Here is a 27,143-nt window from a genome sequence, read left to right on the forward strand (position 1 = left end):
GGTATTATTTCCTCCAGAAACACTTGCCAGAAGTCACCCATGAAGCCATCTGGTCCCGAGTTTCCCTTTGTGGGAAGATTTTTTAATTACAATTTCAGTTTCTTTTTTATTTATTTATTATGACATGCTAATTCAGATTTTCTATTATTAATTCAGTGTGCTTATTTGTATCTTTTTAGGAATTTTTCCATTTCAGCTAAGTTTAATTTATTGGTATTAGTTGTTCATAGTCTTCTTTTTTAATCATATTAATATCTGTAGGGTTAGTAGTGATGTCTCCCGTTTCATTTTGTTTATATACGCCTTCTTGGTCAGTCTATCTCAATATTTGTCAATTTTGTTGATATTTTCCAACAATGTATTAATTAGGATTCTCCAAATTTTAAAAAAATGATTGGGGACATATGTGAGAATATTCATTATGGGAATTGGCACACACAGTTATGAAAGTTGAGAAGTCATACAATACATTGTCTTTAAGGTAAAGAACTGGGAAAATCAATGGCATAATTCAGTCCCACGTGTAAGGCCTGAAAACCAGAGTCACTGCTGGTGTAACTCCCAGTCCAAAGTCAAAGGATTGAGATCTTGCGGTATAAGACCCAGAGCCTAAAAATCCAAGATCAGAAGCTTTAATTCCTGAGGGCAGAAGAAGATGGGTGTTCCAGCTCCCATAGAGAGAAAAAATTTGCCCTCCCTCTGCATTTTGTTCTATTTCAGCCTTCATTGGTTTGAAAGATGCCCAACACATTAGTGAGAGTGAAACTTCTTTCCTAAGTCTATTGACTAAAGTGCTAATCTCTTCTAGAAACACCCTCACAGACAAAGCCAAAATAACATTTTACCAGTTACCAGGCATCTTTTAAACCAGTCAAATTGACATATATAATTAACTTTCATGACCAATCTTTGATGATTGTTAAATGTTGCTTAACATAGAATTCTTGGTTAATTTTTCTTCTCGGTAATTTGAATATGTTATTTTACTGCCTTCTCAAATCCATCACATCTGATGAAAATTCATAATTCATGTAATTATATTTTTGTCTCCTGTATATGATGAGTTTTTTTTCTACTAAGAGAATGGAAACAATGGGTTATTCTAGCCTCAGTCCAAGTGGCACCACTATTGCCAACCTCAAAGTCTGCTCAGACTTGAAGAGGCCAAGAAAACCCTCAAGACTGGCTCTAGGTTGTACTAAATCATGTTACCAGCCTACCTACCATGAAGGCAGCTGGGATACCTTGTGGGCAAGTGGTGCAAGAGTCTGTAGGTCTAAGGTCAAACTATTCTAGCCCTGGAAGTTACAGAGAACATGTCTTCTCATCTGTCTTGCTCTGCCTTTTTCTGCCTTCTTAATAGATTTATTTCAGGGCCAATCATAATCTAAAGAGTTCAAATAAAGAATTATGAGTACTGTGTGGATAGACTGAAAGAATTATATATGCCATTAAGATTTTCCTTTTCTATAGTTTTCAACAACTTTTCTATGATGTATTCAGATGTAAAGTTTTAGAGTTAGCCAATTTGGGAAATTTTGAGCATCTGTATCAGTTAAGTTTTTGATCAAGTTTTGGCAGATTTTTCACTTTTCATTCAGACTATTTTTCTTTTTTTCCTGTTTTTTTTTTTTAAGGTTTCCATCATACATATATGCTTGATGTTTTTTCACAGGTATCTGAGCCTCTTCGTTTTTTTTTTTTTAAATTTTGTTTTTCTCCATAATCTTCAGATTCAATAATTTCTATTAATACATCTTCAAATTCACTGACTCGTCTTTCATCTCAAATTGACTATTTATTGCCTCCAGTGAATGTTTAGTTTCTATTGTTTTACTTTCCATCCTCTAAATATCTATGTTAAATAACTTGTATCAATTTCTCATTTTACACTATTTATTGACTTATTGTACTTGTACTGTATTTAATTCTTTAAACAGAATTTTTTTTCTCTTTTGATACATTTTGGAATTAGCTCCTTTGAAGTTCTTATCTACTAATTCCAAAATATGGGCCCCCATCAGAGGCAGTGTTAACTTGATTGGATAAAGGATTACCTAGAGAACTGGTAAAGCATTGCTTCTGCCTATGTCTATGAGGGTGTTTCCAAGGGAGATTAGCATGTGAGTCAGTGGACTGAATGGAGATCTGCAGTCTATGTGGGTAGCACCATCTAGTGGGATGAAGGCCTAGATAGAATAAAGAGGTGGAGAAAAGTCAAATTCATTCTTTCTCCCTGGAGTGGGGGCATCTTTCTTCTCCTCTCCTGACATCAGAATTCTGGGGTCTTGGCCTTCCTTGGGAATCTGATACTTAATACCAGTGGACCCTTGGGTTCTTAGGCCTTTGGTTTCATACTGAGAATTATATTATCAACTTCCCTTGTTCTGAGATTTCTGTACTTGGTCTGAATTATTCTACCAACATTCCAGGACTATTGTAGGAATCTTCTGAATCTTTTGCTTCCATAACTACATGAGCTGATTTCTTTATTAAATATCCTTTCATCTCTCTCTCTCTCTATATATATATATATATAGAGAGAGAGAGAGAGAGAGATACTATATGTTTGAAGAATTTGTTTCAGTGGAATTTATTTTCTTATGTTTTATCATGTTTGCAAATATTCCATTAGTCAAGCAAGTCATATGGCCAAATCCACATTTACATTGTGGAGAATTCCTGAAGAAGTAATTCTTAGCACTGTGCCTGAAATAAAACCTTATATCTCCTAGCATATGACGGGAGAAAAGTAAATGTCGTCATGGGATGATTTATATATAAAATGTGTAAACAATATCTTAGAAATATGAAAATAAGTATTTTTGGATTTTTGATAATAGTATAGAGATAGGCTTGGATTAGGGTAAGTCAATTGGAAAAGTAAACTAAAGCTTAGTTGTGGTGAAAAAAAAAAATCATACTGAATCTTTTTCCCTGGATGGAATCAAGATATTTACCTAACTAACAAGACTTTCCAATAAATCATTTTACTTAACATGAAAAAGTTCTAAATATTGATCAGGAATACCAATTATAGTAAAAGGTCCTGGTGCTGCAGCGGAGATGGTCAGTTCCACATGAGCTCAGCTTTACCTCATGCTCACAGTAACCTACCTTAAGGACATCATGTGCCTTTCTGTTTAATCTCTGAGGGCCTTTTGCAAAATCACAAGAACCCATAGCAAAAGTAAGCAGAATTATTGCACAGGGAACAATCCTTGACCAATGAGGGCAAGGCTGCATGGATAACTGTTCCAGCCTCCCATATTTCAGAAGGGATTTCATAAGCTAATCAAAAGGTCCCAAAAGAATTGAACCCCAATTGCAAAAAGCATCCTAATATTGGCTTCCCACTTTTTCTTTTATCACTCTTCCCACTCCCTCTGTTTTGCATATTTGGTTTATTACTACATTAATTTACTACTCATTCCCTCAGGTTCTACCTTCAGAAAAATCTAACATAAGCTCATATACATTTTTTAATCTTTTCTCTTTATTTTAAACCTCAGTCTGCTGCTTTACAAATCTCTTGTGCTCCTACCCCATAGATAAGACCTCCTATTTAAGAGCAAATGTTTATTCAATCTATTCTACTAGTCAAGATTTTGATTGGGCTCAACTAATATAATATTTTATATTATGAAAACTTTAGAGTTTATTTCTATTTTCAAAATTCAAAATTAAGTTACAATATGAAAATTGTAATACTGAAAGTGAGTTTTCAAATTATAAAGGCCTCTTGGAAATTCTGGAGTTCTTTTCAAGAAGACCTGTTCCCTCTGGTTAAAATTCAGCAATCTGTATTAGCACATTTATATCTTCCTAAAAAACTTTTCCTGACCCCTTCCCCCCCCAAAAATACTTAATATTTCCATGTAAATTGCTGGTCCTAGTAATACATATATACCCTACTCAAAATAATATTTTTTAAATGGAATCCTTTCTACAAATATGCTTCAATAATCTTTCTGGTCAAAGGTATTCAGACTTCTCTGTGTATTCCAATATGGTCTGTAAAAAGGACAAGTTCAATTCCACAACTGGAAGTCAATCAAAGATAAATTCCTTAGTGTATAAGTGAGAAAAATGAGAAGGAAATAATTTCTCTGAGAAATTATCTTGAGAAGAGAATAACTTCCCAAAGCTTCTCAACTGACTATAACCACAATTCCAGACTCTTAACGTGTTAGCCAATTTTGTCTTCCAGGTTGTTCCAACTGACTTTTCACCTCAAACATTCCCAGTTTTATGTGAGATTGCCTCAAGAGCTCATCTTTTTATGTAAGCAGGTTGCAGGGACTCTCGACCGTGTGTGCCGTAGAATTTTCTCTTTATATTTTGCTCTGACTCTCTTGCTGACCTTTGGGTTTTCAATTGCTTCAGTCCCTTAGTTGGGATCTTGCTTGTAGTTGGTTCCATCTAACTTCTCCTCATATCACGGCCAGCTCTGCTTCCTGAAACTCTAGGCAAGCCTAGTTCCTAGCACCTGGTTCTTAGGAGGGGATTTGAATACTTTATTACCTTGTATTTGAGATAAAAACAACAAAACACTTTGGGAATAGGGCTCGCTCATAAACTTATACTTCCTGATTAACAAAGGAAATGGAAGCTGTGATGTCTCTTTTTGCATGTTCAGTTTTTTAATGTGGATTCTAACCTTCCATGGGTACCATTTCTGAGTCTTCATATTTTCCTCACTGCTGCTCATAGAGAAGTCTTTTCTTTGATCAATAAATTCAGAAGAATGAAGAAAGTGTTTTACCACTCCCTAATCTCCCTAGCCACTTGCCCTAATGCCCAAGCTGTGCCTTGTCCTTTTTCAGGTGAGTGGCTCCTCGTGGTACTGACTGGGAAAGTCTGGGTAATTCTGGATGCCATGTCACGAAGCCTCATTTATTCACTCACATTCAAGCCCCATTCTCCAATAACTTTATTAATATCAAAGGAGATGTTTTGCCCTCTGACTCATGCCCTTAACAATAACTTTTTTCTAAATTCAGGGAAGAGCAACAACAACAAAATCTCCTAAAATTCCTATGTAGAAACTGAAGAAAGTGATTTTTATAAATAGAATTTTTAGCAACACAGCCAAGACAATGATCATAGATGTTATCAATAAAAACAATGATTGATTATTCCTATATGTTCAATTTACCAAGAGTTTGTAAAATTATAGTATTTTGAGGTCTAAAGCTACAACTGAGTAAGTGCAGTTGTTTAAGTAGAAGGAGATGAAAAAAAAATCCATAAACCTCACAATCATAAGCTATTATTGCAGTATTTACTTACTATCAAAAGATACCATAGTACATAATTTAAAGTCCTCATTCACCAAAATGTTGCAACTGTTTTAAAAAAACTTTTGTATCGCATTTTTATTAATATACAAAGGACATTTTTATTCTTACCATATTTCTCAAAAGTAATATTATTTCTTTCAAAACTTCTTTGATTCTGAAAATTAACAAATACACTATTTCTCAATGTTTCAACAGGGCCCTTTGATTTCTGCAGCTAATGTAATATAAAACAGCAGCATTCCTGATCTCACGATTGTCAGGTTTATTAATTACACACTATTTGAAGTGAAGTGGATGGGTAGGGAGCAATTTGAGTTTAGTTTGTAGTTTATCTTGAATTATGAAGGCTTTGAAGTACATTTAAAAGTTTTCAAACTTTTTAATTTCCTTGTTTTTAGTAATGTACTAGTTTTATTGCTAATTGAACCTAATAGTGTTTAGAGAGTACAATCTATAATTTTTTGTGGAGTTTGTGAGACTCTACATCTGAATAATTTTCATAAATATTTTTTGTGTGTGTATGTGTGTGTGTATCACAAAATTCTATTAAAATAACAGATTAATCTATTTTTCTCATTTTCACATACTAGTTTCTGAGAAAAGTGTTGATTCCCCTGTCAATTGTGTTGGCTAATTTCTTTGTAATTACGTTAATTTTGCTGTATATATTTTTATTTTAAAGTGCTTAGTATATCTAAATTTGTGATAATTAAGACTTCTAGGTGCATTTTGTCCTCTATAATTATTACTGATTTTTCCTTAAATTATAATTTTTATCCTATTATTATAGTTTTGTTTTAACTAGTACTTTCTTGATGTAACTTAATATTTGCATTGTTTTTATTTCTTTGTTTGGTTTAAAAAAAAAGAAAATTCTTGAGCCATATTTGTTAAACATCCATGTGAATACTCTGACTTCTGACCTATAAATCAACATGTATCATAATTATCAATATACTTGAGAATATTTCTACCATCTTAACTCAGTCTTATTGTTTATGATTCTATTCTACACTAAGTCATGACAAGGAACATTTTACTCTTTAATGTTAACATGGAACATACATTTTTTAATCTTATTTTTAATGTCTACAGTTTTATTTTTTTAATTTTTACTATACTAAGTACTTTGATATAAGAAATAATACTTTACTCAACTCTGGAATATTCTCTAGAAAAGCCTCAGATCTCTTCAAATATGACTTCCCAGTCATTTCTTTGGAGATTCTTTGTCAAACTCTCTGTCTCTGCCTTATGTCACACACACACCCATGCACACACACACCCATGCACACACATACGTACACATACATACATACATACATACATAATGTTGTTTCTATACAACATTATGTATGTATGTATGTATGTTATATGTATATGTACACATACATACAAACATCATATATATATATATATATATATATATATATACATACATATATATAAGCTAAATTACTAGAGAATTCTTTTAAAGTATATTCTGACTCATTAAATTCGAGATACAGTGAAAATGAGCAATGCTGGTACACAGCCTGTAGTTCCATTACGACATGGCAAACACCTCTTCCTCCAAAGTCATACTAAGTTGTAAAAATGTGTGAGAATCATTTCTTCTAAGCTACTGTTATTTTGCTTTTTCTCACAAAAAGATTAATATTAACATACTTAAGCACTGAATTCTAGCCTCTCCTCCTTTTAAAAGTCTACCATTTTAAAGTCTTCCCCCACTTCCCTAATCTCTAATTTGGAATAGCCCAGCCTATGTCCTCAACTCCCTTTACTGGGATTTTTCCCAGGAGCTCTCAGGGTATACTTTCCTTTGTTGTAGCAGATTAAATAAACCTAATTTAGTTTGTGTGAATTGCTGATTATTTCATTATAGATGTATTACTGATTTACTACTGATAGTCTTTGGCTAGTAGGTTTCATCAGAGTCTAGGTAAATAAATTACCATAAATTTTGGTAAGTATATTTTTATCTCTAAAATTTCAAATAGGTTTTTCTTTAAATTTTGTCTATATTTTTCTTATTTTTATCTCATGTTTCTTATAAATTTTATTTTATTTATTTATGCATGTTTTGCATCCAGGATTGAACCCAGAGGCACTTAACCACTAAACCATATCCCCAGCTGGTTTTTTATATTTTATTTTGAAACAGAGTCTCACTAAGTTGCTTAAGGCCTCACAAAGTTGCTGAGGCTGTCTTATAAATTTTAATGTGAATTATTCATCCATTTATTACTTTGAGAATCCTAAACAGCCTTTGTGTTAATTATTTGCACATGAGAATTTGTTCTGTTTGTTGAAATTGTTGGCTGTCTTTCTTTGGTATGTTCCTTGAGAGTAGAGAAATAAACCAAGTGAGACCCAAGATTAGCCTGAATTTCTACCTGGAGGCACATTCTAGATGACAGTGTGGGGAAGAGAATCCCAAGCTGAACAGCAATCTCAATTAATTGAGATAAATAAGATCAGAGGTCTTTGAGGCAGACTCTTTAGGGTACATATCCAGAAAGGAGGAAACTACTACTATTATGCACACACACAGATCCTCCTAAAATCTACATATGGGTAATATTAAACCTTTACTTATTATTAAGCTCTACATGTATATGATAAAATTACATGAGACTGAACAGAGAACAACTTCAGTGGAAGTATTAGCTAGAGTACATAGGAGGTGGGGAAATGTTCATTCTTTAACCATCTGGAATTTAGAGATTTCATTGATTTACTGAACAATCAATCCAAATCCTAAAGGGATCACATTAAGAAGTAAGGATAAAGAGGGAAGTCTATTCTAGTCCAGTCTAGTCTTTCTATAAGCTTAAAATGAATATATTAACTCTTTACAGAGCAAGGCCTAACAAAGATTAAAATGTGTACAACAGAGATTAAAAAGTGTACAAATCCTAAGTTTCAACATCACATTTTTAAAAATCAAGAAAACATAACTCATAAGGAGAAAAATAATTTAGTAGAAACAGACATGAAATAAGATAAATTAGCAGGAAAGGGCTTTCAAATAGATGCTCAAAGATTTAGAGAAAATATGAACATTATTATGAATTAAGAGAAGTGGGATGTGTAAAAATCATCAGAAGTATCATCTAGCTATGAAAAATCTGAAATTAAAAAAAATTCACTGGGTTGGATCTACAGCAGAAGAGACATGCAGAAGTAAAGATTTGTAGACCTAATGATATAGCTATAGAAGTGTGTAAAATTGAACATGGAGAAAAGATTGAAAACATGAATGAAGACTTAGTAGTAACCTGAAAAAATATCAAGTGATATAGGATATATATAGCTGAAATATAAGAACCACACTAAAGAACTGGCAATTAAGTTCATGAAATTTAGTATAGCAATAAATTGTATAAACAGCAACATTATGAACTTAGCCAAAAGAGTCACAGCAGATTTCTCATTAAAAAACATGTAATCCAAAAGACAATGGAATGTCATTTCTGTAGTATTCCTGACATGAGGACATAACCCCAAATCAATTGTAAGGAAAGAAAGAAAGAAACAGACTGATTTAGGAGATTAAAGTAACATGAATGTAAATGCCATATGTAATCCTAAAGCATTTCTCTTTTGTATTTGCTTTAAAGGATAGTATGAGATCAATGAGCAAAACTTGTATAAGTTTTTATAAATATAGAATAGTATTGTACCAATATTCCTTTTCTTTAATTTAATATGGTTATGAAATACAAGTACTTAAGGGAAAAGACATATGATTTCTGCCATTTTCTCTTAAGTTGTTCAGAAAAAACATGCATGTAAATACATATTTACATGCATAGAAGAAATACATATTTACATGCATAGAAGAAATTATGTGTCAAACATAATAAAATGCTAACAATTGAGGAATATGGAAAAAAAAGTATATATAGGAATTCTTTTTATTGCTAATTTTCCTAAAAAAGGAAAGTATCTCAAAGTTACCCACCAGAAAAGCCATTATCCCAAGACAACTACTACCTCTCCCAACTAACTACATTTTTTTTTTTTTGTAAGTGAAGGGAGCCCCCTTCCTTTGGCTTCAAATAGTGAGATTTCTCTCCCCACCTGCATCATTCTTAGTGATTTTTAGTCACTAGAACCTGCAATATCCAGATCTCTAAATGGCCCAACCTTCTTCTGATTGTAGACCCTGCAGACCTGAGCTTAATCTTCACTTATGAATTGGGATTTTTTTCTAATCTTATTTATATATTTTTTACAATAACTATTTGTCATTGCTTTTCTCTTTTTAGATTTTTAAATGTCACTTCCAGGATTGCATTGAAGCCTGCAATTATGGAACCATTTCAACCAAAAGTTTTATTAGGTGGCTTTAGCAAAAGTTATAATCATTTTTGAACCATTAGCAATAAATATTTTACCTATAATTAAATTTATGCAGAATTCTGACCTTTTAATGTTATTCTTCTTTTTGAAAATAGAGATTGGTCAAGTTTTTTGGTTTAGACTTTTAATCCATCCACCTGGAATGTTATAGGGTTTAAGATGACTCTAATGAGTATGAAATGATTAATGAAAAAAATAAAAACATGCCGAAAATAATTGATGCACACCTTGTTTGATTAAAAAAAAAAACTGGCACTAACCCATCTGAAGTACATGCATTTACCTGACAAATATTTTGAGTCATTTCTAAGTATGAAGCTAGGCCTGGGCATAAAATCAGTGGATCACACTTACCGTAGCTTCCAGGACCTTACAGTAAAATAGGAAAGATAAGCCACCAATAAATAACCAATATGGACACAAACAAAAATACCCTGAAGAGATCGAAGGAGTGAGAATTAAATCTCAGTTGTGAAGAAGTAAGAAAGTCTTCCAGTGACAAGTGGCATTTTCAGTTAGATCTTGAAGAAGGGATCTTTGTTGCTGCTTCATTAAAGGAAGAGACTTGGGTCAGCTCTTGTAACTGGGAGAGGAGCATCAGGAAAGATGCATCCTTATTTCAAACAGATGAGCTGTGGTTTCCTGGTGGGGGTGGTAGATTGGACCACTCATATGTTCCTAATGGCTAGGTTCCTTTCCCGGCCACAGCCTCCTTTCCACCACTCCCCACCCTGCCCCTATCTATTATTTTCTAGCTACCTCATGAGTCTCTTATCTATTTAAGTCAGACTTCCCTTCATTTTGCTAGTGCCTAGGTCAGCTTTGGTTATTAAAGGGTTAGTGGTCTCCTAGAAGGAAATCTCAGCAGCAGGAAGAAAAAGTAGCAATTTATGGTGATAATTTTTAATGTGTAGTAAGACCTTTTTAATGAAAAAGAAAACCCTGTTAACATGTTGACTGCCTCTCAAAGAGACAATGCAATAATTTTTCCTTTTATGGCAGTATTTCCTCCTCTGTAATTATGTTTCTTTATGCCTCTGGCTATGTGGCATAGTGGACAGGTGTGCCGAGTCTCTGTTAACCTGAACACAAGTCCTGGTTTGTTGTTGCTGAATGTATGATTTTAGGACTCATCCTCCATCAAACGTTTTCTCGCTTGGCAAGTGGGACTAATTCTTATAAATCTTTCATGGTTATAAAGACAATGAAATAGATTAAGGATGACAAGTTTGTATAGAAGCTATCAGTAAATGTTATTCCTCTTCTTTTTTAAAAAAATAGATATTTATTTTTTAGTTGTAGTTGGACACAATACCTTTTTTTATTTTATTTTTATGTGGTGCTAAGGATCCAACCCAGGGCCTTTCATGTGCTAGGGGAGCACTCTACCGAGAGAGCCACAACCCCAACACCCACTTCTTTTTTATTGCCTTTGGTCATGTTCTTCCCTCAATTGTATAAACTCTCTTTTTCTTCCCCATCCTCTTTGTTTATTAAAACCCAACTGCATCTTATTTGGATCCTTCCTGGTATATCCTCCAGTGATAATTATTGAAACTTTACCCTGTGCTCTGACAACATGCAGACTGAACTTCCATTTAGTACTAAGCATGTAGTCACGTCGCTCAATCAGCTAAAAGAATTCAACTCCAGGTGCTCAGCCGTGGGGCCAGGGCCTCATCTATATTGCACTGGGTACAAATGTAATCAAGCCCAAGAGGCTCACAAGAAAGGTGTGAACTAATTTAAGAGTTTTCCATCTGACTGAGACGTGATGCTCATCATCAAAGTGTTCAGAAAGAAGCTGGTGATACAATACCAAGGATGACATTGGAGAATTAATGTAGGCCACAAAGAATACTGGAAAATAAAGAGTTAAAAACATCTCCCATTTATGCAGAACTGGGCTTTAGGGGAGCCAGGCAATTTTGACAATGTACAACTTCTGTCTAATGTGTTACCTTTAAAATAAAAAAAAATTGTAAGATATGTTTTCCTTGTATTTCATTCTGTCAATTCATCTCTTTTATAAACTACATTGTAACCTCTCTCGAGGATCAGAATTCTATTATACCTGGAACATAACACATGTATAATGAATATTTAACAAAATTAAAATTGAAATTGGATCAATGGAAATAAAGTGGTAGAGAAATAAGGCAAAAAAAAAAAAAAAAAAGCAGGGAGCCTGGCACATGGTAGGCCCTTTGAACAATAACAGTTAATTTTTTATTAGGTTCTTTACATTCATTGTTCTCTTTAATCCTCAAAACAGTCCTATTTGATAGAAATGGTTATGACCTCCACCTTTCAGAGAAAGAAACTAGGGTTCAGAGAGAGTTTAAGTAATTTGCCAGAGGTTACACCTGAGGCAAGCTCTGGAGACTGGATTTAAATTTAATCTGAAATTGAATCCAGAATAAATGGAAATCCAGCCACATCACCTTCCCAAATCCTTTCTCCCCACCTCCCAATGCAATAGCCAGGAGGATTCTTCCCGCAGGCTATCAAGCCAATCAGCAGTAATTATTTTCTTAAATTAAATAATGCAGATATGGACTTAATGAAATTTGAAAGACAGCCTATCTGAGGCACAACTTTAGCCTTCACTAATGTAGCAAAAATCATGTTATCCCTAGAAGTAAGTGACATTTAAAGCTGTGCATAGGACCTTGCTTAGGTTTGTCTGTCTGCCATGAGTGTCGCGAGAGAGGGCTAGGGAAGTACCAACCAGGATCTGATTTTGTTTCCTTATGGCTTATGAATATAGCTCTTTTTTTTTTCTTTAACCGCAAATTTTGCTCTACCTCCAATGTTTTAGGATTCACATAGTTCTGCTAGATTCTATGTTCATGCTTATGGAGCAAAAGCACGGAGATTTCAAGAACAATTATTTTTGACAATGACTTCTCTGGCAGTGTTCACTGTTCCCATAACATCTGAATAGACAAATATAATGTTCCCTCCTGAAAGGAGATTAGTAAGGTGCTTTGCCCACAGAAAGACTGAAGATGAAAGAGAGGAAGAGAAGACCAAGAGAACCTGGCTCCTTTGAAAACCACTTATTAAACGGAGGGTTTTGCCCAGGAAAATGTTGGCTTTGGCTGCTCTCTAGTGGTGGGCAGTGTTCACTGTCAGCAGTTCCTTCCACAGGGACTCCAAGCGGCAGGGCAAGACGGAAAAATCCAAGCATTTGCTTGGACACCTAGAGCTGAGTTGCAAAGGAACACACATGCACACACACACACACACAAACACATAGGTGCATGCACACACATGCATGCCCACACATGCATGCTCACTCTCACAATGGGCCTGGGGAGAACAACATTATCTGAGCAGGAAATGAGAACAGAGATAAGAAGATGGAGTCTTCTTTGGGTGCTAAAGAGAGGAGCAGGAATGCCATTTTCAAAGCCTCAGACTTTGGCCTGCAGCCTTTCTGTTCTTTCCTCAGCTGTTGAAGGCAGTCATAGAAAAGGACTCAGCTTCCACCCCAGGCTCCAGTCAACTTTTAGATGATGGCAGTTTTCAAAATTGCAATTGTGCTGGATGGAGAGCTGTCTTCTTGCACAGCTCTACAGAGAATGAGAAAGAGGAGGGACGGTACTTCTTGGTCCTAGCACCATTCCCCTTTCTGGAAGAGATGAGTGGACTCTTCCTATTCTTTTCTCTGCCCCATCCTAGTTTTCCATGAATCATGTTTTATAGATGACTAAACTTTTATTTTGAGTTTCATATGCATTGTATGGAAAGATAATTAAGTAAACCATTTTGATTTTTTTTTCTTTTTTGGGGGGGAAGAGGGAGTTAACTTGTACCTTGTCATTGTTTTTTTGCCCTGCAATGATATTCTACAAAAATTTATGTATTTTACTTTACTCCTTTAGGTCTCAGTTATCACATCTGTAAAATGGTGTGTAATGGAGAGGGGTCAGGAGGTTGGGAGGCTGATTGGTACTCTGGGACCTGTTCATCTCTGACAGGTCCTGAGTATTATCATGCACCATAGATATATATACAAGACAACCAAAGGACATATCCTGGATCATGTGGGAAACCATTTGAGTCCTGGCCAGCTAAGCAGCAGTTCACACAGAGAGAAATACTCAAAATAGAAGAATAACAGGCAAACAGCATATTGGTGACCAGAAGGCACTTCCTTTTAGAAGAGTAGGCAGTACTATCATAGCCTTCCAAAAACAAAAAAAAATGCCTACAAACAAAATTTCCTTGGTTTCTCCAATCTCTAGATCTGCTTTCTGCTTATCTTTCTACGTGTAGCAAAATAAAGCAATTATTTGGGTAATTCGAGAAAAAAAAAAAGAAAGAAACCACAGCACCCACATATGTTGCAATTATCTAGACATTTCAGGCAGAAGTGGAGCTTGAGCCTAAATTATCAGGATAATGCTTCAATTCTTCTAAAAAACAGCAATGCTAATTGCATGACACAGTCAATGTAGTATCACAGAGGACTGATGTGAGAGCAATGTTCTCACTCGGAATGCCTAAAAAGGAGGGCATGGAGTAAGAACATTCCACATCAGTCAATCTCAGTGGAATAGATACAGGTAGTGAAATAACTAGTGTTGAAATGGATTGTAGAGTACAAAAGAAGATTTTTGTAAATACACTCAGGGAAATAGAGGACCAGGGGAAATTAAGGCAGCTAATCAGTGAGGATGGATATGAAATTGATGATGATTCTAAAATGGTTGAGAGAATGAACTCATTCTTTGATTCTGGTTTTAACAGCAAAATTGAAGCATACAAATTTGGACTATTAGGATATAATGAAAACCTTGCCAAACAGCTATTGGCAAAAATCAGGTGAGGGAATACAGTACTTGGAAAATTTGCACATTTATAAATCAGCTAGACAGGCACTTGAGATTATTAAGAGAATTGGCTAATATGAAGTATTTACCAAAAGGCTCACACTTACTTTTGAAGAAAACCAAATAGCTGGGAAGATAGTAAATAAGCTATGAAAAAAGATTTCACAAAATCCTTTCTGAAAGATATTTCTTTGAAATAGCAGTCCTATAAATTTGAGGTTCATGTAGGAAACCAAAGATAGGTAAAAATATATTTTACTTATATTTAAACTATAATTAAAGTTATTACCTTTTCTGGAAACATAATAATAATAATAATAATAATAATTATTATTATTATTATTATTATTATAATAATAAGCAAAACAAAATAGGTCAATTTGGGGAAAATATAAATCTTAGCATAGAATCATATAGTTTAAAATTTTTAGTTCATTAATATAGTAAGTTACATTGATTGAATTTTGAATGTTAAACTAGAGTTTTGCTGGGATGAATGAGTCTCACTTTGGTGTGTGTGTGTGTGTGTGTGTGTGTGTGTATGTGTGTGTATTCAATCTGCCAAATTTTTTAATAAAACATTTGCATCTGTGTTCATGAGCAAAAAAACCCCAAAACAAAACACCAAAACATGAGTGACAAAATGCACTATAATAAAACATTTAAAAAATAAAACATTCAGAAGACTTGGGCATACCAGTCATCCCAGTACTCGGGAGGCTGAACTGGGAGAAGAAACACTTGAGCCAAAGAGTTCAAAGCCAGAGGGAACAATGAGATGAGATCTGCGAACCAGTATCAAAAACAGATAAACAAATCCAGAAGTCCAGTGTCTTAACAAACAAGGCAAGAATTCTACACTGTGATATACTGTAAAGAATGTGACTTTATTGGCTGCATTACTCTGACACATGGATGTACTATCTTTCTGTGTCTTAATGTTGTTTTTAAAGGCCTGTACTCTTCTGAGGAACAAATGAGTATAATGTGAGTACAATACCTAAAATAGGACCTGCCCCTTAGCAAATGTTAATTCACTTATCTTCCCATTAAAATTATTTGCTTTGGCTTTTGGAAGGTAAAATTTGAACATTCTATAATTAAATGGTAGAGATTTGTTTAACATAGAAGCTCCCAACCATTAGACAGCAAAATTTGGGTGGGTTTGGTTTATTTTTAAATAAACCAGCATTTGGAGAAGTGTTTTCTTCCTTTCCATTTTAATGTGGAAAATTTCAAACCTCTGCAAGAGTAAATAATGATCTCTTATGTATCCATAACCCAGATATAATAATAATCACTTCATGACCGGTATTGTTCATATATACCTATATCTGTTCATCTTTCTCTAGGATGGTCAAAGAAAGGCCTGATAATCATAAGATTTCATCTGTAAATATTTCAGTAGGTTGGTCAATTAAGAGACTATTACTCTGCATTTACACATATTGAAATTGCCACTACTACATAGTTAAAGAAAATTATTTTTCAGTATGATCAAATATCCAATCATCAGTGTTAACATTTCCCTAAATATCTTATAGTTTTATTGTTTGATTTGTTTTTAGAAGTAACATTCCATTCAGTCCCTGCCCATACCTTTTCACAAGTTTATAGTCTTTAAAAATACAGTTACTCCACCTCCTTTTTATTGAAGGAAAGAATAAATGAAAAAATGAACGAAGAAACTAATTTTTCTTACTGTATGGAATAAACCCAGTAGTTTCCTAAAGTTGACATTTGCTGACTGGATCCCTGTAATACTTATCCCCTGTATTTTCTACAGGCTAGTGATAGATTTGGATGTTTAAAGAGTTTTTATTTTTGCTTTGTTTTTATAGTGTAGTTATGAATTCACAGTCTCTGATTCCTTTTGATAGGACCCTGGTATTCTTTGATAATTTCTGTCTTAATCCATTTATGCTGCCATTATAAAACCCATGAACCAGGTGGCTTAGAGAACAAGTGCTTATTTCTCTCAGTTCTGGAGACAAGAAGGTCCAGGGTCAAGGCACAAACTTTCTGCTGGATCCATGCTTGGTGGAAGAAAAAATTCGAATCCCATTCTCAAGGGCTTCATTCTCACAACTTCATCTAATCTTAATTATCTCCCTGAGACCCTGAGATCCCACCTTTAATCACATCACATTGGTGGAGATAGGATTTCAACATACAAATTTTGAGGGGAAGCAAACATGTCCTAGCATTAGCATTCAGAGGTCCCCCTCCACACCTGAATTTCTACTGTTCCCAAGGATCCTTGACTATTTTCAGTGGTTGCTAGGTGCAATCTTTTCTCCTGAGTTTATCTTGATTTCAGGCTGCTTTAGTGGAAAGAAGTAAAAATAAATGTTTAGCTTTATTGATATATAATTTAAGAATAATAAATTCCACCTATTTAACATGTACAGTTTGAGCATTTTTGACATATATAAACACTTGCAAAGTCCTAATCTCAATACCAGTATTTCTAAAACCACCCCAAATTTTCTCATGCCTTTTTGTAATGCACCCTTTCCTATATTCTGATCCCTAAGCAACCACTGATCAACTTAAGCAACCATTGATCAACTTACTACCAGAATAAGTTAGTGTGAATTTTCTAGAATTTTATATAAAATATTTTACATAGTCTTTGTCAGGCTTTTACTTAGCATATTATTTTGAGAATCACCCATTTTGTGTATATATCAATAGTTCCTTTTTTATTGCTGACTAGTATCCCCTTCTATGGATATACTACAAATTGTTTATTCATTTCACTTGTAGGTGGACATTCAGATCTTTCAAATTTGGTATTATTAAAAATAAAGCTGCTATAAAACATTCAGGTAACAAGTCTTTGGTAGAACGTATGTTTTGTTTCTGTTGGGTAAAAACTTAGGAGTAGAATGCCTGAATTATAAGGTAATTGTTACTTTTTCTTTTAATAAGGAACTGCTAGACTGTTTACCAAAGTATTTGTGATATTTTTTGTTTCCTATAGCAATGTTTTAGAATTCTAGCTGCTCCATTTCCTTGTGAATGTGTTATAATCAGTCTTTCCCATTTGAACCAATCTAATGAGTACATAATTTTGACTCATTTTCATTTCTCTGATAACTAATGATGTTAAGCCTTTTTTATATGCATTTTTTGGCCATTCAGTTATCATATTTTATAAAGTATCTGTTCAATTCTTTTACCTATTTATATATATTTTAAAAAATATTTATTTTTTAGTTGTAGTTGGACACAGTACCTTTATTTTATTTATTTTCATGAGAGAGCTTTACGTTGAGCCATAACCCCAACACCTGTAATGTTTTTATAATTTATTTTAATTAAGTATATATGACAACAAAATGCATTTTGATTCATTGTGCACAATTGCAGTGTAACTTTTCATTCACTTCTCGGTTGTACACCATGTAGTGTCACACTCTATGTGCAATCTTACATGTAATGATGTCCATCTCATATATCTATTAAATTCTGTGACTACTGAGTTGAGAATATTCTTTATAATTCTTAATATCAGTCTTTTGTTTGATTTTTTTTTTTGCAAGTATTTCCCCACCCCTTCCACACCTTGCTATTTTGTTTTCTTTATGATCCCTTTAGAAGAGCAAATTCTTTACATTTTGATGAAGTGAATTTAGTTGACTTTTTTATTTTCTGGTTTGTGCTTTTTTATTTCTAGCTAATAAAACTTTGTGTACCACAAAGTTACAAACATCTTCTGTTTTCTTGTAGAAGGTTAATTATTGTCAATTTTACAATCAGTGCATACTGTGAAATAAAGGTCAATATTTCATTTTAAATCATTCAAATATTTAATTGATCTAGGATCATGTGTTGAAAGGCAATTTTCTTTCCTCATTTATTTGCCTTAATCCTTTTTTTGAAAGTCAGTTCATCATATTGTGGGGGTGGGAGGAGGGCTCTTTTATTTACTCTCTTGTTTCATAGATATGTTTCTCTTTTTCTTTCTTTCATCAATACCAAACTGTCTTGATTGCCAACTACATATTAAGTCTAGAAATCAGAAAATGTAATTTCATTCATTAACTTTGTCTTCTTTAATTTTTTTTTATTACTAGGCTCCTTGAATTTTCATTCAAAGTTTAGAATAAGTTTAGCAATTTTTATAAGAATGCTTGTTGGAAATGCATTGAATCAAAGGTTATTTGGGAGCAAATATTTTATGATATTATAAAAGTGTAATTTTACAATATTTGTATATTCACATTTTTCCTAATATTTAAGAATATAGTTGAGTTTTATACACTTACCTTGCATCCTAGGTCATTGCTAGGTTACTCATGAGTTCTGGTATCTCTCATGGTTTTTTATTTGAACAATCATTTCTTGTGTAAATAAAGAACAAATGATTTCTTAATTTTTGGTATCATGGTTTCTATTATTTATTTATTTATTACTTCTTTGTAATGACTGGGCCCCCAGAACAATGCCAAAGAGAAGTGATGGAAGTGTGTACACTTGCTTTGTTCTTCATTAAAAGGGAAAAATTTCAGGCATGCCTCTCAGTGTGATATTGGCTATATTACTCAAGGCTTTCCAGAGAAATAGGACCAATATATTGATACAAGAGATTTACTCTAGGAATTGGCACCCATGGTTACTGGAGAATCAGGGAAGCTGGTGGTATAATTCGGTCTGAATCTGAAGGCCTGTGAATCAAGGAGCTAATGGTGTGAATCTCAGTTTGAGTCCAGAAACTGGAGAATCTGTACTGTGGATGTCAGTGGGCAGGAGAAGTCTCAGCTCAGACTGAATTTCTCTCCCCATTCTTTCTGCTTTGTTCAAGCTGTCAGCAGATTGAAAGAGCCTACTCATAAGGGTGAGAGCAATTGTCTTTATTCAGGCTACCAATTCAAAAGCTAATCTTACGTAGAAACCCCCTGAGATCAGAAATCACAGTATACTGGCTGTATAGGGATCCCCTAGCTCAGTTGAAATATGAAATTAGCTGTCACATTGGCTCTAGATGTTTGTAGCTTTCTTAGCTAGAGAAAGTTCTCTATTATTCCTAGAGCAAAAAAGTTAATTTCAGATTCTACATTACAACTTCTAAGAAAAACTACTTGTGTTCCTTAAAAAATGGAACACACCAGTTTCATCTGATAACAAAAAAGAAAGCTATCCCTTGAGATCATCACCATACTTCAGTATAAAGTAGAAGAGCTTTGTGTATATCCCTTTTTGTCACCTACAATAAGAAAAATATGTGTTAACAAGTGTTGAGATTAAATAAAGTTAATTACTTTTACAGCTTCACCAAGAACACTCATAATTAAATCTCACTTTTTTTTAACCAAAATACATTGAGATGAGGAATACAAATGACTGATTCATACAGTTTGTGCTGTTGCCTTGGTTCATGCTAAATTATCAATAATTTTACCTGCAATTGCTTTTGTACCTTCAGTGTAAATGTTAACGGGAAAAGGTGAATAATGTCTTCTTTTTATGGAAATGATTTTGACAATTATGGACCCTTGAAAGAGTCTCCGAGGCTACTCCAGGGTTCTACTGACCACCCTTTGAGAAATACTGTCTAGTATAGTCCTACAGGAGAAGCAGGACTATCATGGTGTTTATATTAAATATCCTGAATCTTCACTGAGGTTTCTATCTAGCACATCAAAAATTAACCACCATGAAACTCTGAGAGTTCTGGAAATTGTTTTACATGTGGTAACTATGCTTTAATGAAGTGACTTTAATGAAGTTTTATCCTATGAAGGTTCAACTGAGTATTCAGCCTAAGATTTTTCTGTTTTTCTAGAGCTATTCCTGGTTTCTGGCTTGTGACCCAACAAATTCTGTGTCAACTTCCAGCCTCTGCCCTTCAACTCAGGTTGGTTATGCTCTCTCTACCCCAGTTTGAAAAAAAAAAAATGTCTTAAGGTAAAAATCTTGGGGAAATACAGACTTAATCTCATTTGTTTTCATTCTTTCAAATGCTATTGTTATTGACTGTCTATTGTCAAATGTCTGAAAATAGAAAAATTGTGTGTGTGTGTGTGTGTGTGTGTGTTTGAAACATATTCATTTTCTAATTGTTCACCATTGAAGGACACATTGGGTTCCATTTACTACATCATTCCTAGACAGAGAAGTCAATCCATTTTGGTTTTTAAGCCTAATTATCCTTGGTTATGGTTTTTAAAAGATGATTTTGTTTTCTTGTTTTTTAATGACTGTATTTTCTCTTAAATCCTTAAGCATTTAAAAAAAAATCCTGGTTCAACTGTTGCCTATCCTTTACTTCAGATAATACATATACAATCCAAGTCTTTGTGTGTCTTTTAAAGTACTGGTACTCTGATGTCGAGTTGGTGTAGCCTGTACATTCACATCTCCCAAGGGGATCAGCTATTGATGATGAAAGTTAGAGAAGATTCTAGGGAAAAGCTCTCATCTGTGTTACAGCCCAGTGATTTTGAAGAAGGGGGAAGCAGTGAATTGTGGACTGAGAGCACCAGGTACCAAAGATCCCTTATCTACCACTCCCATTTGCTGCCATACTACCATGCAATTCTGCTATTTGTTGTTTCATCTTCTAAATCTTGAAAAACAACAAAAGGAATTTCCTTGCAGTGTAACACCAACCCTGAAGATCTTGATCTGAAGACATGTGTAGTAAATGCCTGAGGAGAACAGGTTCACAGTGCCTATTTTCATCAAGTCCTTACTCCAGCAGGGTTTGGGAACTACCCTGTGATTAGCTCTCAGAAGCCTGCTCTGAGGAACTGGTTCACTGGTAACTTTCCCCCATAAAGGCCGCAGACAGTGATTGCAGTTTGCAGCACAACAGGCAAACAGCATGAAATATCTACATCTTCATCTTCTTACTCTTTTCTTACCTAGAAAGATCTACACTTCCTTTTCTTATGTTTCCTGGATTTGCTAATCAAAAATAGCCTAAGATCTTTCAAGAGTTTTTGATATTGCTTTTGTTGTGGTTGGTGGCTGGGATTCATGTTTTTCCTTCTATTTCTATGATTTCTCTAGAATTGATAAAAAATAGCCATGGGAGTGAGGAGTGAGCCAGGGCTGCTCTTTGGTGCAGCAGTTACAAATTGGGAATCTCAGGTTTCAGCTTCCTCTTGTTTAAAATGGGTTAATATTTGTATCTACCATATAGAGTTTTGTGAAGATCAAACAAGAAAGTCTGTACAACCCGTCTGGTACATTGTAAGGACTTAGTAAAAAATAGCTGTTATTACTTACATAAATGTAATCATTATTACAAAACATTAAAAAGAACAGAGTCAAAGATCATATGACATAAGACCTCCTTCTGCATTTATATAAATCTAGTGTCATTCACTGCATGTATTTATTAAACATATAAGCCATGAGACTTATTATTATTCAGGCACATCTTTCCAATTTCATGGGAGACATTTGGCTAAATGACACTAAAATTCAGAGGCATTATTTCCAAATGGAGCTCTGCTCTACTCTACCATGATAGAAACTATCTATAGGTAAAATGAGGTAGATCTGGTAAGATTTTTTTCCACTGTGAACTTGTGTTTAAAAATGAAATAACAATCACTGTGAACATCATGCTCATAAACCACCTTTTAAGTGAATACATTATTTCGAATCACCAATAACTTCACCAGACAAACATTCACCAAATCACATTTATTCTCTTTATCCTCTTGTATCTTCTTTGCAAGACTAATCCTTCAAAAATTGTCATCCATGTTTAGCATCCTCATAGATAAGGACTCTCAATAGTCTGGGAAATATTTTTTTTTTCTTTTTGTCAGGAAATTGAAACTCATTCAGTGAAACTAGTTCTTTTTCATATCTGCTGCCCTAAGGAGGCTGAGTTGTCAGTGCACCATCAACGGATCTATTCCTTCCGTGGACTTTTCCTCCAAATAAATTGTGTATTTATTTGGCCATCTTTTTTATTTAATTCACAAATAAAGCATATACATATTTAGGGTGTACAACATGATGTTCTGACATGTGTACGTTGTGAAACAGCTAAATCAAACTGTTTAACGTACACATTCCCTTAAATATCATGTTGGTGATGAGAACACTTAAAATATACTCTCTAAGCAATTTAAAATTTTACATTATATTGTTATTAAATACAGTTACCATGAAATACAATAGGTCTTTTGAACTTAATCTTTCCACCTCTGGTAACTCCCATTTTATTCTCTGTTTCTTTTATATTCCACATATTAGATTGTTTGGTATTGGTTTTCCTCTGACCAGATCATTTTGGTTAACATAATGCCCTCCAATTTCATCCACAAATTGATACAACTGACAGGATTTATTTCTTCTTCTTCTTCTTCTTTTTTAAGGATGAACAACAGCCCATTTGGTATATAGACCATATTTTTTTATCCATTTATTTGTTGATAGACACTTCTGTTGACTCCATATCTTGGTTATTACAAATAATGCTGCAGTGTGCATATGAACAGAGATACCTCTGTGACACATTTATTTCTTATCCTTTGGGTGTATATCTAGAAGTGGCATCTTTAGATCCTATGGCAGTTCTATTTTTAAATCTTTAAGAAATATCCATACCATTTCCGCTAATGGTCTTAACTAACTTACATTCCCATCAACACTGTATAAACACACTTATCACACCCTTGTCAACACTTGCCATCTTTTGTCTTTTCTTCATGTCTTTTGTGTGTGTGTGTGTCTTTATACCTGTACTTTGGATAATAATGATCATCACATTCCACCATCATTAATAACCCCATGCCTCCTCCCTTCCCCTCCAAACCCTCTGTGCTATCTAGAGTTTGTCTATTCCTCCCATGCTCCCCCTCCCTATCCCACTATGAATCAGCCTCCTTATATCAAAGAAAACAAACATTTGACATTTGTTTGGGGGGGATTAGCTAACTTCACTTAGCATTATCTTCTCTAACTCCATCCATTTACCTGCAAATGCCATGATTTTATTCTCTTTTATTGCTGAGTAATATTCCATTGTGTTTATATGCCACATTTTTTTATCCATTCATCTATTGAAGGGCATCAAGTTTGGTTCCACAGTTTAGCTATTGTGAATTGTACTGCTGTAAACATTGATGTGGCTGTGTCCCTGTTGTATGCTGTTTTTAAGTCATTTGGGTATAGACCAAGGAGAGGGATAGCTGGGTCAAATGGTGGGTCCATTACCAGTTTTCCAAGAAATCTCCATACTGCTTTCCATATTGGCTGCATCAATTTTCAGTCCTACCAGCAGTGTATGAGTGTACCTTTTCCCCACATCCTTGCCAACACTTATTGTTGTTTGTCTTCAAAATAGCTGACATTCTGACTGGAGTGAGATGAAATCTTAGAGTAGTTTCAATTTGCATTTCCCTAATTGCCATCACGTGGGACTAGGCCCCAACTTCCTTAATAAGACTCCTGTGGCGCAAGAATTAAAATCAAGAATCAATAAATGGGATTGACTCCAACTAAAAAGTTTCTTCTCAACAATAGAAACAATCTGTGAGGTGAATAGAGAGCCTAGATCTTGGGAGCAAATCTTTACCCCTCACACATCAGAAAGAACACTAATCTCTAGGGTATATAAAGAATTCAAAAAGCTTAACACCAAAACAACAACAACAACACAATAATATAAAGAAACAAACAAACAAATAACCCAATCAATAAATGGGCCAAGGACCTGAAGAGACACTTCTCAGAAGATGATGTACAATCAATCAACGAATACATAAAAAAAATGTTTCTTATCCTTTTCAACACTTCATTGTGGTCTTTTGTCCTTTTGATATTAGCCATTCTAACATGCATGAGGTGCTATCTCATTGGGGATATGGACATTTTTCAGATTCCTGTTGGCCATGTACATCTTTTGAAAAATGTCTGTTAAGGTCCTTCACCTATTTTTAAATTTAGGTTATTTTCTTACAACTGAATTTGAATTCCTTATATATTTTAGATCTCAGCCCTTATCAGATACATGGTTTGCAAGGATATTCTCTCATTCTATTGACTTTCTCTTCCCTGTTGATTGTTTCCTTGACTCTGCACTTTTATTTTGATATAATATCATTTTTTTAGCATTTTTGTTTTTGTCATCTGTACTTTGGGGGGTCATATCAAAATAATCTTGATGGTTTTCCTCTAGTAATCTTTGAGTTATAGGTCTGATAAGTTTAAGTCTGAAATCCATTGTTAGTTGGTCTTTGTAATTAGTGGGAGACAAGGTTCTAGTTTCATTTATTTGCATATGTATATCCAATCCAGTTTTTCCCAGTAATATTGAGTAAAGAGATCATCATTTCCACACTGCATATTTTTCGCATTTTTCTTGAAAATCAGTTTACCACAGAAAAGTGGATGTGTTTCTGTACTCTATGCTGTTCTACTGGTCTATTTGTTTGGTTGTATGCCAATACCATCAATTTTTGGTTACTATCACTTTACAGGAAAATTTCAAATCAGTTTGATGCTTATTGCTTTGCACTTTGGGCTCAAGATTACTTTGGCTATTCAGATTCTCTTGTGGTTCTATATGATTCTTAGAACTTTTTTGTATTGCTTTGAAAAAATGTCATTGGAATTTTAATATAGGTTGCATTAAATATGTAGTTTAATTTGATCTATATAATGAATGTATAAATATTTTTTAAATAATCATTCTTCCATTCCATAAACATGAGATATCTTTTCATTTATTCATGTTTTCTTCTATTTATTTTTAACAATATATTATAGTTTTCAGTAGAAAGATTATTCTGATCTCCTTTATTCAATTTATTCCTAAATATGTTATTTTCTGTAGCTATAATAAATGGGATTTTCTCTATTTTTTTATTAGTATAGAAACACTACTTATTTTTATGTTGATCTTATATTCTATAACTTTGCTAAACTTTTTAATTAATTCTAACAGCTTTTAGGAGGAGTCTTTTGGGTTTTCTATATAGAAGATCAATTTTTGTGTAAACAGGTAATTTAACTTCTTTATTTCCTATTTAAATATCTTTTATTTCTTTTTCTTGCAAATTACTTTGGCTGGGACATTCAATGTTATGTTGAATATAAGGGGTTAAGAATGGGCATCCTTCTTTGTGATCTTAAAGGAACAGCTTTCAATTTTGCACCAATATCCCTCCTGTTAGGTATGAGTCCGTCTAAAGCCTTTACTATGTTTATGTACATTCTTTCTATATTTAACTTGTTGGTTTTTCCTTTTAATATGAAGGGGTTTTTAATTTTGTCAGATGCCTATTTTTGTGTTCACTGAGATGATTGTATGTTTTTTGTTTGGTCTGTTAATTTGGTATATCACATTTATTGATTTGTGTACATTGATCCCTTGCATCTTGAGGATAAACTCCTATTGATCATCATGAATGATCACTTTATTGTGTGATTGAATTAGATTTGCTAGTACTTTGTTGAGGAATTTCATGTCTATGCTTATAAGGCATATTGACCTGTAATTTTCTTTTCTTGTAGTGTCCTTGTCTGGTATCAGGGTAAAGCTGGTCTTATAAATTAGTATTCCCACTTTTTTTTTCTTTTCTTGACAAGTTCAAGAAGGATTAGTATTCTTTAAATGTTTGATAAAATTCAGCATTGATACTCTCAGGCTCTGAGTTTTTCTTGGATGGGAGACTTTATTACTGATTCAATGTTCTTACTAGTTATTGAACAATTCAGTTTTTATATACTCATGATTCAGTCTTGGTAGATTATATATGTTCTGGAATTAATCTATTTCTTCTAGGTTATCCAATTCATTGGTATATAATTGTTTACAATAGATGCATATGATTGTTTGTATCTGTGCTATCAGTTGTAATAAATCTACTGTAATTTTTGATTTTATTTATTTGAGTCTTTTCTCTTTTTGTTTTACATTAGTGTAGTTACAGTTTGTCAATTTTATTTATCTTTAAAAAAACAAGTGCCTTGTGTTGTTGGGTTTTTTAAAATCATTTTTCTAGTCTCTAATTTGTTTCGGTTCTGATCTTTATCATTTTCTTTCTTTTACTAATTTTAGGATAGTTCTTTTTCTTGTTTCTTGAGGTTTAACATCTGGTTATTTATCTATGGTCCTTGTTTGGTTTTGATTCAGATATTTATTGATATAAACTTCCTTCATAGAACTGCTTTTGTAAGCATCCCATAATGAGTTTTGGTACTCTATGTTTCCATTTTAGTTTGTCTGAAGGTATATTTTTAAATTTCTTCTTTGGTCCATTAACTGTTTAGGAGCATTTTTAGTTTCTACATATTTGCGAATTTTCTGGAATGCCTCCTATTAATAATTTATTTCTAGTTTCATAGCATTGTGACTGTAAAACACACTGGATGGGATTTCAATCATCTTAAATTTGCTAAAACCTGTTTTGTAGCCTCACTCATGATCTATCCTGCAGAATATTCCAGGTGTGCTTGAGGTGAATGTGTGTCCTGCTGCTGTTGACTGGAAATGTTCTCTATATGTGTGTGTCTTCTTGGTCTAAACTACAATTCAAATGCTGTTTCCTCATTGATTTTCTGACTGGATGATCTGCCCATTGTGGAAATAGGGATATTGAAATCCCCCACTATGTTTTTTTGTCACCATTCATCTATGTCTACAGATCTATTAATA

This window comes from Urocitellus parryii, chromosome 6 (assembly GCF_045843805.1).
Source record: "Urocitellus parryii isolate mUroPar1 chromosome 6, mUroPar1.hap1, whole genome shotgun sequence".
NCBI classification, from domain to species: Eukaryota; Metazoa; Chordata; class Mammalia; order Rodentia; family Sciuridae; genus Urocitellus; species Urocitellus parryii.